The sequence below is a fragment of the Haematobia irritans genome, chromosome 2 (genome assembly GCF_050003625.1).
Source record: "Haematobia irritans isolate KBUSLIRL chromosome 2, ASM5000362v1, whole genome shotgun sequence".
In the NCBI taxonomy this organism is placed as follows: Eukaryota; Metazoa; Arthropoda; class Insecta; order Diptera; family Muscidae; genus Haematobia; species Haematobia irritans.
Window position 1 is genome coordinate 228,636,393 of NC_134398.1, and position 20,307 is coordinate 228,656,699.

The following is a 20,307-nucleotide window of genomic DNA, read 5'->3' on the forward strand; positions in this document are numbered from 1 at the left end:
CACCATCTTGTAGATCTAAATTTTCGATATCACATCAGTCAAATTATTGGAGGCTACATATAAAGGTTTGTCCCAAATACATACATTTAAATATCACTCGATCTGGACAGAATTTGATAGACTTCTACAAAATCTATAGACTCAAAATTTAAGTCGGCTAATGCACTTGGGTGGAACACAATGTTATTAAAAAAATATAGGAAACATTTAAATCTGAAGCAATTTTAAGGAAACTTCGCAAAAGTTTTTTTATGATTTTTCGCTCGACTAAGCAGTGGCGATTTTACAAGGAAAATGTTGGTATTTTGACCATTTTTGTCGAAATCAGAAAAACAAATATATGGGAGCTATATCTAAATCTGAACCGATTTCAACCAAATTTGGCAATGCTAATTCTACTCCCTGTGCAAAATTTCAACTAAATCGGAGTAAAAAATTGGCCTCTGTGGTCATATGAGTGTAAATCGGGCGAAAGCTATATATAAATCTGAACCGATTTCAATCAAATTTGGCACGCATAGCTACAATGCTAAATCTACTCCCTGTGCAAAATTTCAAACAAATTGGGCCAAAACTCTGACTTCTAGGATCATATTAGTCCATATCGGGCGAAAGATATATATGGGAGCTATATCTAACTCTGAATCGATTTAAACCAAATTTGGCACGCATGGCTACAATGCTAAATCTACTCCCTGTGCAAAATTTCAACCAAATTCGGCCAAAAATCTGGCTTCTGGGGCCATATAAGTCCATATCGGGCGAAAGATATATATGGGAGCTATATCTAAATCTGAACCGATTTCAATCAAATTTTGCAAGCTTGACTATACGACTAAGTGTTAAGTTTGTACAAAATTCCAAGCAAATCGGTATAAAACTCTGGCTGCTGGGTCCATATTAGTGCATATCGGGCGAAAGATATACATGGGAGCTATATCTAAATCTGAACCGATTTCTTCCAAAAACAATAGGGTTCTATTCTAACCCAAATTAGGAACATGTGCCAAATTTGAAGGTGATTGGACTAAAATTGCGACCTAGACTTTGATCACAAAAATGTGTTCACAGACAGACGGACGGACGGAGGGACGGACGGACGGACAGACGGACATGGTTATATCGACTCAGGGACCCACCCTGAGCATTATTGCCAAAGACACCATGTGTCTATCTCGTCTCCTTCTGGGTGTTACAAACATATGCACTAACTTACAATACCCTGTTCCACAGTGTGGCGCAGGGTATAAATATGGGAAACATTTTAATCTGAACCAATTTTGAGGCAACTTGTGTATTTATGATTTATCGGTCAATAGATATGTATTAGAAATAAAGGAAAACTTGAGTCACCTTTACAAGTTTTTGACTTAGCAGTGGCGATTTTATAAGGAAAATGTGGGTATTTAGGTAATTTTTGCCCATATTGAAAAAGCATATATATGGAAGCTATATAGAAATTTGAACCGATTTCAACCAAATTTAACATGCATACTTTGTATTTTAATTCTACTCCCTGTGCAAAATTTCACGTAAATCGGACTACAACTTTGAACTCTGTGGTCATATGATGGAAAATCGGTCGAAAGATATATATGGGAGCTATATCTAAATCTGAACCGATTTCAATAAAATTTAGCACACTTGACTACACTACTAATTGTACTCCTAGTGTAAAATTTCAACCAAATTGGGCTAAAACTCTGGCTTCTGGGGCCATATAAGTCCATTTCGGGCGAAAGATATATATGGAAGCTATATCTAAATCTGAACCGATTTCAATCAAATTTGGCACACCTGACTATGGTACTTATTGTTCTCCTGGAGCAAAATTTCAAGCAAATCAGGGGAAAACTCTGGCTTCTGGGTCCATATAAGTGCATATCGTGCAAAAGATATATATGGGAGCTATATTTAAATCTGAACCGATTTCTTCCCAAATCAATAGAGTTATATTCTGACCCAAAACAGGAACTTGTGCCAAATTTGAAGGCGATTGGACTTAAACTGCGACCTAGACTTTGATCACAAAAATGTGTTCACAGACAGATGGGCGGACGGACGGACTTGGCTAGATCGACTCAGGGATCCACCCTGAGCATTATTGCCAAAGACACCATGTATCTATCTCGTCTCCTTCTGGGTGTTGCAAACATATGCACTAACTTATAATACCCTGTTCCACAGTGTGGCGCAGGGTATAATGAACTATCTCGTGCAAAAATTGAACTAAATTGTATTCTAAATTGTGAGATACATTAAATTGACGAAAAATTTCCGAAATGCATCTTTTTCGAAAAGAAAAAAATGAACTAAAAATAAAGAAAAAATCTTAGGCGCCAGATCATTCCTATTTTAATCACGCTGTAGTTCATTCTTACTATTTTTGAGAAGTGTACGAAAAACTTCTTCTGTTTTAGTTAGAATTGAATTAATTTGTATGTTATTGAAATTTTACTGCCATAAAATTTTTGAGACCTACTTGGAATAAAGAAAAAATCGTTGGACTGGGGAAAATTTCTTACAAAATTGTAAAAATAAACTAAAACAAAATAAAATTTTTGCAATAAATATTAGTTCATATTAGCATCAGTGTTACAAAAGACTTATTTTTCTGTGTAATCTAAAGTTTTTTCCTTGTCCAAAAGTCGATAAACTATTCAATGAAGTCGTTTTCCAAATTTGGTATCCTAACATGAAAGAAAATTTCGTTTTACTAAAGTCAACTTGGCTTTAATACTTCTGAAAATAATATTAAAAACGATTTCGAAATTAATTAAATCGCCTTTAATATTGTTGATTTTTTTTCAACTTAACTATAAAGCTAAAAAGCGTTTAAAAATAGGAGATATTTTTTTAACACTTTAAAGTCGTTATATAATTTTTAAATTGTACTTTTAAAGTCGTTAAATAATTTTAAAGTCGTAACATAATTTTCACTTATAGTCGAATCTGAATTTCAAAATTTAAGTAGTCGTTCACTTGTTTTTGATGGTTTTTGATAGCACATGAAAAAAAAAATAATAAATTAAAATTTGTTTCCTAGACTCAAATTTAAAAGAGAATTGTGTCTTAAATTTGTCCTTGCTTCAATTCTCTTTGGCTCGGAATTAAGGTAGAATTACATACCATGCGTTCAATGCGTCCGATGATTGAAGAGTTGAAATTTCTCTTTAAAATCAAAAGCTCGAATAGTCTGCCGCAAACAGAAAAAAATCAACCCTTCCATAAACGCACGGATTGACGCATGGTGTGTAATTCAACCTTTAATACCAAATTCGTTATTGTAAAGACAAAATCTTTGGAACGGGAGCATGTTTTTTTTCAGTGCAGTCTATGTTAACAAAGAATGTACTCTGCCGAAATTGTGATTAATTTCCTCATTCCTCATTCTTCGGAGCTCAGAACTCAAAAGTAAATTATTTTGGTGGATTTTGAACAATACAATGAAGTATCAATAACACAGTCATCAAAAATCTATCAAATTGTTAGCACATCGTGTCAGATTCTCTGTATTTCTTTTACGGGAGCCACCGTGGTGCAATGGTTAGCATGCCCGCCTTGCATACACAAGGTCGTGGGTTCGATTCCTGCTACGACCGAACACCAAAAAGTTTTTCGGCGGTGGATTATCCCACCTCAGTAATGCTGGTGACATTTCTGAGGGTTTCAAAGCTTCTCTAAGTGGTTTCACTGGAATGTGGAACGCCGTTCGGACTCGGCTATAAAAAGGAGGTCCCTTGTCATTGAGCTTAACATGGAATCGGGCAGCACTCAGTGATAAGAGAGAAGTTCACCACTGTGGTATCACAATGGACTGAATAGTCTAAGTGAGCCTGATACATCGGGCTGCCACATAACCTAACCTAACCTAACCTTACGGAATTCAGGGAGCCACCGTGGTGCAATGGTTAGCATGCCCGCCTTACATACACAAGATCGTGGGTTTGATTCCTGCTTCGACCGAACACCAAAAAGTTTTGCAGTGGTGGATTATCCCACCTCAGTAATGCTGCTGACATTTCTGAGGGTTTCAAAGCTTCTCCAAGTGGTTTCACTGCAATGTGGAAAGCCGTTCAGACTCGGCTATAAAAAGGAGATCCCTTGTCATTGAGCTTTACATGGAATCGGGCAGCACTCAGTAATAAGAGAGAAGTTCACCAATGTGGTATTACAATGGACTGAATAGTCTAAGTGACCCTGATACATCGGGCTGCCACCTAACCTAACCTTATAGAATTCAACAATTCTGTAAAAAAGTTTTTCTCTTTTCCATTACATAAAATTTCCATTTCTTCGTAAACTTAAAATTAGTAATACGGAGTTTAGATGAGATGAAACTAGCAAGAAAATTTTTATTTATCGAACATTTTTCTGAATTTTTATCACCTTCTTTGATTTATTATTTATTTTTGTTTAAAAATAAAACTAAACAATATTGCCCCATAAAAATAATTAATTATTACACGGACCCCATTAAGTAAAAATGTCTCAGTTTATTTTAAATTACTCAATCAAAACCTGCAAAGATTGCAACCAAAACAAACCGATGTTATTGATGTATAAAATGCAGCAAAAACAAAAAGAAAAACTGCTAGAAGACATATAACAGAAGCGACAGAAATGGATTTATTTTTATCTAAAGAGGAAAGAAAAAACAAAATTGTGAAAAATAAGACAAACAAAAATAAATCAAATTGCATGCATTCACTCGATGCACATTTCGTGTATTTGATGGGCATCAACGGCTGTTGCAAATTCAAATGCAAATGAATTTTCGGGCAATGTCGGGCATGAAGAGAAGAAGACAGAAAACGCACAAATTTTACGACGAGACGAGACGCCTTTGTCCCTTGTTGTTGTCAATGAACAGTGTTCATGATGCGTTCTTAGAACCCTTCAATTTAAGCAATATAAACATGTAAAACTCTTCTATAAATTGATGTTGTAAAATATGTATCATTCGATTTGTAAGAAATTAAGATGTAGGTTTCTGACCATATGGAATATTGTTGATCAAGTGGCAAATTTGAGCTATAAAACAACTTCCGATATGCCCCCCTATTGTAGCCCGAAACCAAGTACAAATTGTCTTAAAAACGATTCCATATTACACTAGGTTAAAAAAAAAAACAAGTATATATGGCCGTAAGTTCGGCCAGGGCGAATCTTATGTACCCTCCACTATGGATAGCGTAGAAACTTCTACGAAAGACTGTCATCCACAATCGAATTATTTAGGTTGTGGTATCTTAAATCGTTTTCTAAATTGTGAGTTACGTGGTATATATTAGACAAAAAAGGTATGTGTAGGTATGTCTACAAACACTGAAAAAAATATTGTCGTGAGGTCAAAGATTTCAAGTCTTTAAAATACGAATGCAAATTTTGCTTAGCATAGAAGACGCATTTTTCTAATATAAAGTTTTTTTCCTTGTCCAAAAATCGAGAAACTTTTCAATGAAGTCGTAATGTCCTTATAGTTAAGTGATTTGACTTAAAAATGGGTATCATAACATTAAAGAAACAATGTTTGGGCAAAGGTCAAGTTGACTTTAAAAATTCAGAAAAATTCTTTAAATTTAATGAAATTGTCTTTAAATTTGTTGTCTTTTTGCATCTTGACTATAAAGCAAAAAATCGTTCAAATATAGGACATGTTTTTCAAAACTTTATTTTAAAGAAGTTTTTTACTTGAAACATAGCATAAGTCTGGAAGTCGAGTCTTAATTTGGAAAAAAAGTTGTCGTTAACTCGTTTTTAAAGGTCTTTGATAGCATATGAAGTAAAAAAGATGAGAAAGCGAAAAATTAAAATTTGCTTCCTAGAAGCAAGTACACAAAACCCAAATTTAAAAGAGAAGTGTGTCTTAAAAGTATCCTTACTTGTATTCTCCGCGTCTTTGGCTCGGAATCAATACCAATTTTTTTAAAGGAAAGACAAAATCTTTGGATCCAGGCATGCTTTTTTTCAGTGAATACTTAAGAATCGATATGGACTTTTGCACGGTACGTAGGGGGCCAGAATTGAAATATGGGGGTCGCTTATATGGGGGCTATATACAATTATGAACTTGATATGGACCAATTTTTGTGTGATTGGGGATCGATTTATCTGAGGGCTATATATAACTATAGACCGATATGGATCTAGTTAGGCATGGTTGTTAACGGCCATATACTAGCACAATGTACCAAATTTCAACTGACTCAGATGAAATTTGCTCCTCCAAGAGGCTCCAAAATCAAATCTCGGGATCGGTTTATATGGGAGTTATATATGATTATGGACTGATATGGACCACTTTTGGCATGATTGTTAAATATCATATACTACCACCAGGTACCAAATTTCAACCAGATCGAATGAATTTTGCTTCTCCAAAAGGCACCGGAGGTCAAATCTGGGGATCGGTTTATATGGGGGTTATATATAATTATAGACTGATATGAACCAATTCCTGCATGGTTGTTGGATACCATATACTAACATCACGTACCAAATTTCAACCGAATCGGATGAATTTTTGCTCTTCCCAGAGGCTCCGGAGGTCAAATTTGGGGATCGGGTTATAAGGGGGCTATATATAATTATGGACCGATTTCGACTATTTTTTGCATTGTCATTAGAGACAAAATACTAACACCATGTACCAAATTTCAGCAGGATCGGATGAAATTTGCTTCTCTTAGAGGCCTCGAAAGCCAAATCGGGGGATCGGTTTATATGGGGGCTATATATAATTATGGACCGATGTGGACCAATTTTTGCATGGTTGTTAAAGACCATATACTAACACCATGTACCAAATTTCAGCCGGAGCGTGAGCGTGAATTCCTACCCATCCCAGCAAAAAAAAATTGGAAGTTCTTCTTAAGGCACAACTTTAAAAGCACTTCCAAAAATGTCCTCCCAAAGATGTTGTTTATTTTAACTGCACAGGAAGTTCATTTGAGTCAATATTTTATAACTCACTTTTTTCATATTTTTAATGGGAAATTTAAAATTTTAGTGATTCAAATGGGTTAAAACCAGATTAAAAATTAATAAAATAGTGCAAATTATTTAAATTTTGCCGAAAAAATGCTAAATCCTTTCTAGAAAAATTGCGAATTTTTGAAAATATTTGATGTCAACCGTTCCAGACAAGCGTTCTAATGCATTAAAAATCATAAAAAATTTTAAGAATTATTTATTCGTCAAAATATCACAAAATTTCTTTATTCAAATCCAAATCACTGGATTCGCATCACACCTTAAGAAGTCATGCAAATTCAGTGCAACGATTGTTGAAATGGTAGACATTCGTCGTATAACAAGCCCATGTTAAAATCATCGCTTCTGCGCCAATTTTGCACCACTTCCGGATCCAAAAAGAACATTTTCACTACTTTTTTGGCGACGCTTTTTTTGCTGGGATATGGTAGGAGCGTGAGTGAAATTCCACTTATGCGCGCATCTAAGTATATATTTACTGTAAAATAACAAAAAAAATCCAATAAAACATAATACGTCTATCATTACAAAACAAATTATTTCGTAGTCATAATTGCCCAAAGTTGCCCAGAGGCAACATTCTCTACCGCCTAAACGAATGGGCGTGGCGACCAGAAATTTTGGCTAGACGCTTCTTAAATGACTTCAAAATGATTAAAAGTAAAAAAGAAAAATTGGCGATACCTATAAAAATTCGTGGTCGAAAGGATTAAGGTAATTGAATCTAATCGACTTTTGATATTGACCAAAATCAGCTACACTGAAAAAACAGTGAACCCACCAGGAAGAAAATTTTTGGTTTATTTTAGATAATTTTGAATATTTTTAGAAAATTTTAACTAAACAGTATTACAAACGTTGGCATCACGCCGATATCACAGAAATAAATAAATATTTTTCGACAAATTCAAGAAAATTTATTGGACATAAATAATTTTTTTCATTTGTTAAAAAAATTTTTGTAGTTTGAAGGAAAAAATTGGAGTTCAAAATTGCAAGAATGTCTTTATTGGATGTTCATGATGGACGCATTTGTAGTAAAATTTACAAATTTAAAGATATAATGAACTATTTTGTGAGAAATACAAATTTAGCAAATCTTTCTTTATAACGAACGCAAAAAAATTTTTAGAGTAAAGGAAACTCTCTAGTGAAGAATTCAAGAGAGTTCACTTTTTTCACTTCGGAGTTTGAAATGCAAGGAAAATCGGCCATACTAGAAATTGTAACAATATAAGATTTTTTTGTTGACAGATCATTATATTGTTTACAAGCCACTAAAAGTATTTTCAGACTTCAAGTGTAATTGTGTGGAAAATAATAACCAGGTGCTGTAGATCTTTTTTGCATTACATCGCTCACCAAAGCGATGTAATGAATTTCATCCTATCAATTCCAATAATATCTAAACGACACAATGCAATGTCGTTTAAGATATAGGAAGAACAAATTTTTACCGAATTCTACGAAATCAAGTTTGTTGCATTTAAAACATCATAACTCAGTTTCAAAAAAAAAATGAAACTGAGTTTGGCAAAGGAAAAGACATATGCTTGCAAATTTGTTTAGGCAGTAGCCGACTATCAAACCTTTTTTCGGAAGGTTCAAGTGTAGTTTACTTTAGGTTGAGTGAATTACCCGAATTTATTCTGATAATTGGTTGATAGTTTTGCTGCATGTAGAGGATGCTGATGAGGAATTTGGTAATTCAGAAACAGCTGTACATCCAACCATCTTACAGTCTATAGGGCTTTGTCCAAATAAATTTGACAAGCACACTTTTCCTCTGTTGTTTAAGCTACACTTGTAGTTTTGTCAATGCATGGTTTTAAGCTGAGATCAAAAACAACAATAAAAAGGTTTTTCCCCAAAATCAATAGTATTTACTTCTGTGTATACTGAAAAAATTTGAAAATAAAATTTCACCCGAAAATTTAAAAAACCTACAAATTGGAAGATAAATAATATTTACCAGAAATAAAAGTAATGTTAGTCAAAAATCTATGTAGTGTAAAAATATTTCTATTCTCTACTAAAATCAAATTGTTTATTTAAAAAACAAATTTATAAACAAAAACTTAGTTTAATGCGCACAACCACCATTTTTGCAAAATGACACAAAGAAGATTTTTTTTTGAGGAATCGGTGTTCTTTTGCATTTAAGGGTTAATAAATAAATTCTGCATGAGTGTCCCATAGTTCAATCTTTTTAAAGCCACAATATAAACTCTAGATTTTATTCCTAACTCTAACTTTAGTTGCAACATTTCTAAATTGTTTAAATTTAATACCACTTTGACCCACTGTATTAGATCGACGTCTTTGACTTTTTTTCTATCTCATCGTTAACAAATTTTCGTAGATTTTTAATGAAACGACACTGAAATGGGAAAGACAGCACCACAACCGACAAACACTATCAACAACTGGGAAACTTTTTCTCGAAATGATTATAGATAGCATGGTCACATAACACACTAAACCTTAAAAAACACTTTGAAAACGAAAAAAAAACGAAACAAAACGACTTGCTTTTATTCTTAATTTTTGTTTCTTGTTAATCTTCTATGCTGTGTTAGGTTCATGTGACTTTTTTTATAAAAATAGATTCGTTTCGATTCACTTTTAGTCAGTCCGAGAACATTTGGTGTACGTTAATTTAATGTCGATCATTGCCGTCGTCAACATCGCAAGAGACAAAAAAAAAATCGAATGGCTAACATGTAGTACTCGAAAAGAGATTTATATAGAACAGAAGTGTTCCTACTGATGTGTTTTTTGATATTTTCGAAAACTAACTCTGTATTCTTCTTACTTCGTTCGTAGTAGTTGAGATTTAATTTTCTTTGAAACGTTTCTTGAAAGCCTTAAAATCCGAAATATTATTGATATTTTTTATTTATATCAATAAAAAAAATTCACAAAAAAATATTGCGTTTGATTGGGTAACATAGCCGAAAATGTGACTTCTAAGGTGATAATGATTTGTATGATATGAAGAGCCTTTCACTAAAGATTATCCAGTGTATCAAGCATTTCTGCAGGCATGGACATTATTGACCAATGGTACACTCAAAAAAAGTTGACTTGTATCCAAAGATTTTGACCTTCCTGTAAGGATTTTAGTATTGATTCCGAGCCAAAGATGCGGTTTCCTTAAAATAAACACATTTTTAGGGGGCCTATTTAGCTTTAAGACTAGGGTCAATAAAATTGGGATACATACCATTTCCTTTTTGCGATATATTAATAAAGCTTTTCATGTACAAACAAATGTCAGTTAAAAAATCCAAATTATAACAGATATGTTACTTCAAAGTAACAAAATGTTTTCTTAATTCCAAAAAACAAAATTCTGAAAATAAGTTTTAGCCTATATTTGAAGCGTTTTTATTTTAAATCTAAAGATTCAATATTTCAATTAATTTAAAGACGATTTCTTTAAATCAAAAATGTTTGCCTTCGTTCAAAAACATATGACTTTAAGGGAGGGGGCAAATTTCTAATTTATTAAAGTTTTAAATTTAATAAAAATTCAAATTTCATTACTTGCAAGAAAATTTTAATTTTCCTGTGTAAATTGTGCATCCTAAAATTTAGGTTGCGTAATCTTTAATACTATGTACATTGTTTTCAGTATACATGGTAATTCTATCTTTCTTATCCCTTCTGTTTCTCGTTGTTTATACATGGACATACATATGTTTTTTTTCTGGACTGTTATGTGCCTCTTCCACTTTTAATAGCTTACCTCGTTTTTATGTAGAAAATCAAACGAAAAGATTTTTAGTTGTTTTTTTTTTCACGCTATGAAAAGTATCTGGTTTCTATTTTATGACACATCTAGAAGACAAGAAACACACTCCTACATATCGGAATACATATATTTCTGTTTGATGTGTCAATCTCATTTAATAATTTCTATAGAACAATCAAGTTGGTCACTTGTTGACAAATGGATCTCGAATCGCTCAATATCTCTATTTTATTTATACGTTATAATAGTGGTCATCCGGGCAAATTATTTTGAGGAAAATCTTTAACACTTAAATACACAAGAACACCGATTCCTCCAAAAAATATATAATATGCAAAATGGTTAAACAAAAATCAGCTTAACAATTTTTTATAGTTTGTTATTTTTTGCCAAAATAATGGTTGAATCTTAAAAGATACCGTGTGCATTTAACTAAAATTTTGTTTAGATATAAACAATTTGATTTTTTTAGAATAGGGATATTTTTACACTACATAGATTTTTTAGAAACATCACTTTTATCTCTAGTAGATATAATTTATCTACCAATTTGCAAGCTTTTGAATTTTCCGCAAAATTTAATTTTCAATTTTGATTTCAGATTACATAAGAACTAAAGATTTTCCGGAAAAACAAATTTTTTGAAACTGTGTTATGATGTTGTAGAGGCAACAAACTTGATTTCGAAGAATTCGATCTAAACTTTCAGACGTAGGCATTTTTTCTGGTTGTGTGCACTTAAGGGTTAGGGGATATGTTGAATAACTTTCATGGCGTCCAATTTTTATGCAGCTCAGATTTGGTGTAGATTGAAAGACCCGATTTCATTTCTTAACCATATAGATATTACCCAGTTGTCATTTTAAATCTGGTGTTTTCAAATGTTTATTCCCAATATAGACGATCTCTCAATTTGTTATCCAACATGTAAAAGTAGAGTAGGTTGAATTAGGAATCTGGAGCCATATACGATTTATATCGAATGTTTTTATAACGTTAAACTTTTTTTAATTTTTATTAAACAAGGAGACAAAATTTCATAATTTCTGAAAAGTGGTACAAATAGTGTCATTCGCAACAAAAATTTCCGTAGTTTGTAAAAAAAAATATTTACTAGTAGTTAAATTTTATTATTTTTTTTTCGAAATTTTACACAATCCCATGAAACGCTAAATTTAACTTATTGTTATTGTAAACAAGTATATACGGCCGTAAGTTCGGCCAGGCCGAAGCTTATGTGCCCTCCACCATGGATTGCGTAGAAACTTCTACTGAAGCCGATGGCAAGGTATCTTAAAACTTCCTAACACCGTAATATATACCACATAGTTCATACGTGGTATATATTAAACTAAAATAGGCCGATTACATACGTATATAATTAAGTTTAAAGTTTCTATAGAAATAAAATTTTGACAAAATAAAATTTTGACAACATTTTCTATAGATGTAAAATTTTGACAAAATTTTCTATAGAAATTAAATTTGGAAAAAATTTTCTATAGAAATAAAATTTTGATAAAATTTTCTATAGAAATAACGTTTTGACAATGTTTTCTATAAAAATAAAATTGTGGTAGATTATTTTTGGCTCGAGTGGCAACCATGATTATGAACCGATATGGACCAATTTTTGTGTGATTGGGGATCGGCTATATATAACTATAGACCGATATGGACCAATTTTGGCATGGTTATTAGCGGTCTTATACTAACATCACGTTGCAAATTTCAACCGGATCGGGTGAATTTTGCTCCTCCAGAGGCTCCGGAGATCAAATCTGGGGAACGGTTTATATGGGGGCTATATATTATTATGGACTGACATGGACCAATTCTTGCGTGTCTGTTAGAGACCACATTCTAACACCATGTTCCAAATTTCAACCGGATCGGATGAATTTTGCTCCTCCAAGAGGCTCCGGAGGACAAATCTGGGGATCGATTTATATGGGGGCTATATATAATTATGGGTCGATGTGGACCAATTTTTGCATGGTCATTAGAGAACATATACCAACACTCCATGTACCAAATTTCAGCCGGATCGGATGAAATTTGCTTCTCTTAGAGGCTCTGCAAGCCAAATCGGGGGATCGATTTATATGGGGGCTATATATAATTTTGGACCGATGTGGACCAATTTTTGGATGGTTGTTAGAGACCGTATACTAACACCATGTACCAAATTTCAGCAGGATCGGATGAAATTTTCTTCTCTTAGAGCAATCGCAAGCCAAATTTGGGGGTCCGTTTATATGGGAGCCACCGTGGTGCAATGGTTAGCATGCCCGCCTTGCATACACAAGGTCGTGGGTTCGATTCCTGCTACGACCGAACACCAAAAAGATTTTCAGCGGTGGATTATCCCACCTCAGTAATGCTGGTGACATTTCTGAGGGTTTCAAAGCTTCTCTAAGTGGTTTCACTGGAATGTGGAACGCCGTTCGGACTCGGCTATAAAAAGGAGGTCCCTTGTCATTGAGCTTAACATGGAATCGGGCAGCACTCAGTGATAAGAGAGAAGTTCACCACTGTGGTATCACAATGGACTGAATAGTCTAAGTGAGCCTGGTACATCGGGCTGCTACATAACCTAACCTAACCTAGAGCAATCGCAAGCCAAATTTGGGGGTCCATTTATATGGGGGCTATACGTATAAGTGGACCGATATGGCCCATTTACAATACCGTCCGACCTACATCAATAACAACTAAAGGGTGATTTGTTAAGAGCTTGATAACTTTTTTTTAAAAAAAAAACGCATAAAATTTGCAAAATCTCATCGGTTCTTTATTTGAAACGTTAGATTGGTCCATGACATTTACTTTTTGAAGATAATTTCATTTAAATGTTGACCGCGGCTGCGTCTTAGGTGGTCCATTCGGAAAGTCCAATTTTGGGCAACTTTTTCGAGCATTTCGGCCGGAATAGCCCGAATTTCTTCGGAAATGTTGTCTTCCAAAGCTGGAATAGTTGCTGCCTTATTTCTGTAGACTTTAGACTTGACGTAGCCCCACAAAAAATAGTCTAAAGGCGTCAAATCGCATGATCTTGGTGGCCAACTTACCGGTCCATTTCTTGAGATGAATTGTTCTCCGAAGTTTTCCCTCAAAATGGCCATAGAATCGCGAGCTGTGTGGCATGTAGCGCCATCTTGTTGAAACCACATGTCAACCAAGTTCAGTTCTTCCATTTTTGGCAACAAAAAGTTTGTTAGCATCGAACGATAGCGATCGCCATTCACCGTAACGTTGCGTCCAACAGCATCTTTGAAAAAATACGGTCCAATGATTCCACCAGCGTACAAACCACACCAAACAGTGCATTTTTCGGGATGCATGGGCAGTTCTTGAACGGCTTCTGGTTGCTCTTCACTCCAAATGCGGCAATTTTGCTTATTTACGTAGCCATTCAACCAGAAATGAGCTGAACAAAATTTGTCGATAAAAAAGCGGATTTTCTGCCAACTTTTCTAGGGCCCATTCACTGAAAATTCGACGTTGTGGCAGATCGTTCGGCTTCAGTTCTTGCACGAGCTGTATTTTATACGGTTTTACACCAAGATCTTTGCGTAAAATCTTCCATGTGGTCGAATAACACAAACCCAATTGCTGCGACATTTCATTCATCGACATTTCACGGTCTTCAGCAACACTCTCAGAAACAGACGCAATATTCTCTTCTGTACGCACTGTACGCATTCGTGTGGTTGGTTTAATGTCCAATAAAGTAAACTGAGTGCGAAACTTGGTCACAATCGCATTAATTGTTTGCTCACTTGGTCGATTATGTAGACCATAAATCGGACGTAAAGCGCGAAACACATTTCGAACCGAACACTGATTTTGGTAATAAAATTCAATGATTTGCAAGCGTTGCTCGTTAGTAAGTCTATTCATGATGAAATGTCAAAGCATACTGAGCATCTTTCTCTTTGACACCATGTCTGAAATCCCACGTGATCTGTCAAATACTAATGCATGAAAATCCTAACCTCAAAAGAATCACCCTTTACTAACATCACGTTGCAAATTTCAACCGGATCGGGTGAATTTTGCTCCTCCAAGAGGCTCCGGAGATCAAATCTGGGGAACGGTTTATATGGGGGCTATATATAATTATGGACTGACATGGACCAATTCTTGCGTGTCTGTTAGAGACCACATTCTAACACCATGTTCCAAATTTCAACCGGATCGGATGAATTTTGCTCCTCCAAGAGGCTCCGGAGGACAAATCTGGGGATCGATTTATATGGGGGCTATATATAATTATGGGTCGATGTGGACAAATTTTTGCATGGTCATTAGAGAACATATACCAACACCATGTACCAAATTTCAGCCGGATCGGATGAAATTTGCTTCTCTTAGAGGCTCCGCAAGCCAAATCGGGGGATCGATTTATATGGGGGCTATATATAATTTTGGACCGATGTGGACCAATTTTTGGATGGTTGTTAGAGACCGTATACTAACACCATGTACCAAATTTCAGCAGGATCGGATGAAATTTTCTTCTCTTAGAGCAATCGCAAGCCAAATTTGGGGGTCCGTTTATATGGGAGCCACCGTGGTGCAATGGTTAGCATGCCCGCCTTGCATACACAAGGTCGTGGGTTCGATTCCTGCTACGACCACCTCAGTAATGCTGGTGACATTTCTGAGGGTTTCGAAGCTTCTCTAAGTGGTTTCACTGGAATGTGGAACGCCGTTCGGACTCGGCTATAAAAATGAGGTCCCTTGTCATTGAGCTTAACATGGAATCGGGCAGCACTCAGTGATAAGAGAGAAGTTCACCACTGTGGTATCACAATGGACTGAATAGTCTAAGTGAGCCTGGTACATCGGGCTGCTACATAACCTAACCTAACCTAGAGCAATCGCAAGCCAAATTTGGGGGTCCATTTATATGGGGTCTATACGTATAAGTGGACCGATATGGCCCATTTACAATACCGTCCGACCTACATCAATAACAACTACTTGTGCCAAGTTTCAAGTCGATAGCTGGTTTCGTTCGGAAGTTAGCGTGATCTCAACAGACGGACGGACGGACGGACATGCTCAGATCTACTCAGAATTTCACCACGACCCAGAATATATATACTTTATGGTTTCTTAGAGCAATATTTCGATGTGTTACAAACGGAATGACAAAGTTAATATACCCCCATCCTATGGTGGAGGGTATAAAAAAATTATTTACTAGTAGTTAAATTTTATTATTTTTTTTACGAAGTTTTCCACAACACAATGAAAATTTCCAAATAAAATTAATATATTTGAGATGGCACTAAAAATGGTCTTCACAGTGCTAAAGGGTATAATATAGTCAGCACCGCCCGACTTTAGATATTCGTTACCTATTTCAATTTAGATCATTCAAATTTTCACTTCGTTTTATCTATAATTCATTGAAAACCAATAAATATTCTGGTCATTAACCCTGTTTATGTCCTATAGACAATTTTATTTGCATACTTTTAGGCGATACACATATCCACTAAAAACCTTTAGTAATCGACTTCAAAACACTATTAATTGTTAAGACACCATTCAAAAATTTACAAAAAAAAAAAATATTAATTATTAAAAAAAATATGGCACAGTATGATAAAAAGGTGGCACAAAAATCTAAAAAGCTAAGTATTTACTGGCGCAATAAAAAAAGAAAACCAAAGAAACAGAACATCAAAAAATTTATAATTTTTTCAATTTGTAATTTGTAATTATGTTTATTGATTGTTTTTTATTATACTCGTATGTGCTTTCGTGTTTGCTCCCGACACTTCCATATTATGAGAGTATGTCTCAAATACGTTATTCTTGCAACTAATTTTACTAATTACTAATTTTCTCACTAAAGTGGCACAACGGCAACCATATTTTCAGATAGTACATTAATCGGCTTGAAAACTCTATGGAAAGGGGAAAATGCTCACAAATACAGCACGAATCATATCCTTAATCTTAACGGAAATAAGCATTAAAATTTACAAAAATTTCAGGACTTAATTGCGAAGGGACAAAGCCTTAGAAAAAGGTGGCAGAAAAATGCAAAAAGTATGAAATGTAGTGGGACAAAAAAAAAAGTTGCACAAAAGTGTCATCGCTAGAAAAAGGTGGCACAAAATTTTCATTGCTTGACAAAGGTTGCAAATTTGCCACTACAGTGGCCCAGCATTTAACTATATTTGTGGTAATCCAATCCTATGGTTTTTTCATATCAAAGAAGACTAAGTGAATTGAATTTTTAACCCTCAAATGCCCCAATTTTTTTGCCAGATGATTAAATATTCAATGTTAATTAAATATTCAATGTTACAGGGTTAAAAATATTTAGCATTTGTAAATATTTCACATATTAATTTTTGCCATTTTCTCTATATAATTTTTATGGGTTACCCTGCCATTTTGTCAGACATACAAAATTAGTTATGTGTATCTTTGCTAAAATAATTGACTTTTATATTAAGCTATGCTGTTGTTGCTGTTTTATTTGAATTATTAAATAGAATGAAAAAGAAATATCTCGAATGTGCATCTGTTTTGCCATATTTCTTTTTTTATGTAATGAAGCTATTTCCTTCTCTTTGGACCACAAAATTCAAATGAAAATGTTCCCGTTTTGGGTTGATGCAATTAAAATCGTTCATTCATTTCGCTATGCAAGTCTGTCTGTCCATGGGCCTTTGCTACTACAGAGGGGCTGCAGCATGGCTAGATAACCGAAAAAAATCCCAAGTGAAGTGTTCCACTTTCTGGTTGATGAAAATTTGGATATTATATTCATAGCCTTTGTATAGGCTCGCCCATACAAAGTACAAACACCGGCCATTGAGTGTTCTCAAGTGTTTAGTTGCATTTTTCCTTTGATTTAAAATTTGTTTTGTTCCAATTGACATCAATATTTTGGCAGACAATGTCAAAAGATGCAGTGAGGGGTTGCAATAGTTGCAATGATAATTGTGCCAGTCTCGGACGATTTGTTGAACATTTCCCTGTTGTTGTTTTGTTGTCCTTGCTAGAGGATCATAACAAAGGCATTGATTAACATATAAAAGGCATTAAATACTGCATTAGTAAATCATTAAATCATGAGTTTTTATTTTTTGTTTACTCTTTGTGGAGATCTCTTCAACTATCTCCATCCCAAAAGACAAAGTAAGTACTAAAGTTCAGAACAAAGTAAAATTCGAAAGGCCAACGAATACGGTAGCATTATTCTTTTCTGCGATTTTTTGTTTTTCTTTCCTAGGACGTTGCTATTATATGACTTGTGATAATTGCTGTGGACATTTAGTTTATGGCCTGCAAAAATTTGTGACGCCTAAAAAGTTTGGTCGGCTATGCAGAAAGCAACCAAGCGTACACAAACAAAATGATAATGATTTACCGCATATTTGCATATTTTGACCATAAGAAAAAGAAATTGCAAAAAAACAAAAATTATGAGTATTTTCTTTGTTTGTGGGGGTGATGATAAATTAAAAACAAATAAATTAGAAATAAATCTAGTCGAAAAGGGTCGATGCCTCGATATTAAGAAAAAAGTAAAATATAATGAAAATAGAGAAAGTAAAAGGGTATTACTATTCTCCAGTTACTGCGTTCAGTTACTGGCCTATGGGACGTATGAGTGTTGGTATAAAAAATACTCATACCACCCGTTGCACAATGGCTTTGATTTAACACAATTGATGTGTAGGGATTGTAATGAAAATCATAAAGTCGAATTTCGACTTTTGTTTTTCGATTAGCCGTTTAGTAGAAAAGGCGATTTTATCTATTGAGGCTATATTTTTATTATTATGCTCTCCATCAAATTTTGAAATTTTATCTCATATATTATAGATAGTGGAAATGGTAATTATTAAAGTGATATTGACAAACTTTTTTGTCAAATGGATCAGACTTAGCAACCGCCCCCATAAATAAATTAGGTTATGTTACACCCAGAAAAAAGTGACGTCGAAACTAAAGGAAAAATTTTCATCTATTTAGTTTAGCCATTTTATTTCCATTTTTGTGTGAAATAATAAAATTTACTTGTTTTAGTAAAAAATCCTAAACTGAAAGCAATTAGGAATAGTCCATTAACTAGAATAAGGCATGGAATTTTACTAATACGGGTTTCTTTGCTGGGTATAAGAATTTACTACTGAACAAAAAAAAAAAATTATTCACTTTAACAAAGCATTCGTAAAAATAAACAAAAACCGAACTAAAACCAAGTTTCCTCATATGTAGTAAAATTTCTTATAAAATGATAATTCTGACTTCCTTTATTATAGAAAGCTACGAATAACACAAGAAAATACAAATGGAAAAAAATTTATTAAAAGTAATATTTTTTGTCTAACAAAATTTCATATTTTGGACGAAAAAAAGTGGAATTAAAAACTGTTAAAATGTCTTTAAATTGCTTAATGTCTATGAAATTCTAGACAGACAAAATGTAAGTAAAATGTACTCATTTCTCAACTCAGTTTCAGCAAACTTCACCCATTTTTATTTCATATTTAGTAAAATTGTGTACTTCATTTGTATAAAACTTTTTTCTCATTTTTAGTTCACGCTACGAGTATTAAAGCAAAGAATTAATATAGAAAAATTTCCTCACATTTGGCAAAATTGAACTAAAATCAACTAATTTTCATGAACTAAAATATTGTTATCCTTTTTCTTGGCGTATGTGTCGATAATCTCAAGAAGGCGCTTCGCCGGAAATGGCGCAAAACACCGCACAACCACATTCGTATAACATCCCAGCAAAAAAAGCGTCGTCAAAAAAGTAATGAAAATGTTCTTTTTGGATCCGGAAGTGGTGCAAAATTGACGCAGAAACGACGAATTTAACATGGGCTTGTCATAGGACGGAAGTCCTCCATTTCAACAGCCGTTGCACTGAATTTGCATCACATCTTTAAGTGTGATCCGAATTCAATGTTTTGGATGTAAATTAAAAAAAATCTGTGATATTTTGTTGAATAAATAATTTTTTATAATTTTTAATGGAAACGTTTGACCTCAAATATTTTCAAAAATTCACAATTTTTTCAGATTGGATTTAGCATTTCTTTCGACAAAATTTAACGATTTGTACCATTTTATGAATTCTTACTCTGTTTCTAACCTATTTAAAACAAAAAAAGTTAAAATTAGCCATTAAAAGTATAAAAAAACCAAGTTATAAAAAAATTGAATCAAAAGAACTTCTTGGGTAGTTAAAATAAAGAACATCATTGGGAGTGCATCTTCTGGAAGTGCTTTTAATGTTGTGCCTTTGGAAGAACTTCCAATTTTTTTCTGGGATGTGACTGCTTTGTCGTCCATTTGTGGTCATAATTCTTGTCAAAGGTAGCCAAATCGATACTGATTCTAAAATTTTATGTTTTTTCTGCCATTCATTGCTTTCGGAAAATAAAATTAAAAAATAAATAATGGCTATTTCATAACCGAAACCGAATACAGACAAACGAATCTATGTTAAATGTTAGACCGATAGCTTCAATATTGAAGATCATAGTGTGATTACAACAGACATA

At 33.9% G+C, this 20,307-nt stretch overlaps 2 long non-coding RNA genes across 2 annotated transcripts in view; both read right to left on the minus strand.

Moving 5' to 3' along the window:
* The window catches only part of LOC142227269 (uncharacterized), a 58,325-nt gene that overhangs the window by 11,679 nt on the left and 26,339 nt on the right, over positions 1-20,307 (minus strand). The gene's annotated exons all lie outside the window — the stretch shown is intronic.
* On the minus strand, positions 7,178-9,437 carry LOC142227270 (uncharacterized). The gene is made up of 2 exons (XR_012719812.1): positions 9,301-9,437; positions 7,178-7,474 (listed from the first exon to the last, which is right to left on the minus strand). It is a non-coding gene; the product is annotated as an uncharacterized LOC142227270 (long non-coding RNA).